This window comes from Aplysia californica, unplaced genomic scaffold (genome assembly GCF_000002075.1).
Source record: "Aplysia californica isolate F4 #8 unplaced genomic scaffold, AplCal3.0 scaffold00083, whole genome shotgun sequence".
In the NCBI taxonomy this organism is placed as follows: domain Eukaryota; kingdom Metazoa; phylum Mollusca; class Gastropoda; order Aplysiida; family Aplysiidae; genus Aplysia; species Aplysia californica.
The window spans coordinates 1,491,138-1,492,594 of record NW_004797353.1 but is presented as its reverse complement, the minus strand read 5'-3'; positions in this window follow the sequence as shown (position 1 = coordinate 1,492,594).

The following is a 1,457-nucleotide window of genomic DNA, read 5'->3' as shown; positions in this document are numbered from 1 at the left end:
TTGTCAGTGGCGGATGGTGGGTACAGGATGATCTGGTTGAGAGTAGTGATGTGTGGAGATCGTCAACTCTGGGTATGAGCGACGGTGGGAGGGAGTAGTTGTGGGATGTTGTGAATGTTGTTAGTGCTAGTGATGGTGATGCTGTTATTAATAATGTTTTACCAAAGCTGTTATTACTGATGTTATAACGGTACTGTTATTCGAGCGAAAGCGAGGCTCTTTTTCGGCTCCACTGTCCAAAAAACTCCATTCGAATTGCCATTGTTCATGGACATTCAAACATAATGTTATTACGGTTGCTGTTGTTGTTATTGTTGTTGTTGTTGCTGCTGCTGCTGCTGCTGCTGCTGTTGTTGTTGTTGCTGCTGCTGCTTTTGTTGTTGTTGTTATTGTTGTTTTTGTTGTTGTTGTTGAATTTTGCTGTGTTTGTAGAACGACAAGCACGTACAAAAATGACCTTTGTTTTCCTCGTCATTCATTAACGTTATGCTGGGCGGGTACCACACGAAGTGCGCAAAGTTGGGAAAGCCACTCTCTTCAAACTTGATCGTGGAATGATGTAGTTAGTCAACACTTTGTTACCTCAGAATTACAAAGTTATTTTTGACATTTTGGGGCCATTTTGAGTTACCATGAGAATACCAAAAAAATGTTTTGTCTTTTCTCTCAAAATCATAAGATTATTCAGAGTCGTTATCAAAATAAAGAATTGCATTCGAACTAATTAGATACATTGTGAAATTAGAACATTTTAACGTCAAATTTCTCTTTGTAATTCTGAGGTAGCAACTTGTACGGGGATTAACAAAAAACAAAACTTTCAAACTTTTCAAGCATTGATATTGTGAAGTTTGCTTTTACCGTTGAAAAGATATAATGTATGAAAAATCGAGGAAAGGAGGGGGGCGAGGGGCGTGAGGGAGCTTAGTCGTATTGGATGATCCTAAAGAGAAACCTCTTCGTGCTGATATCCATACCTTTATTTCCCCTTTTTCTACATACAGGAAACATATACGAGGACATCTAAGTCTTATGCGACAGGATATTCATTACCACAGCAGCAGTGTATCGACTTTTTACGTGGACTTTTTTATATCTTCAAAAGTACACGAGAATCTGAAGGTTTTGATGACACTCGTTCGATAAAATCTCGCGCCTCTTACAGTCCTGGGGAAAAGAGTCCCTAGCGACCCCAATCTCATTCCAAAAGGAAAGTCCTTTCAGAAAGAAAGAAAGAAAGAAAGAAAGAAAGAAAGAAAGAAAGAAGAAAAGACACAAAAAAGAAAAAAAGAAAGAAAGAAGGAAAGAAAGAAAGAAAGAAAGAAAGAAAGAAAGAAAGAAAGAAAGAAAGAAAGAAAGAAAGAGAAAAGGAAAGGAGTGATCCAGGCCTGAGGGAACAAACTCAAAAGATCAGTCTCTGCCAGGACGTGGTGTCAGGCCGGACCCGTAGGGCGGGG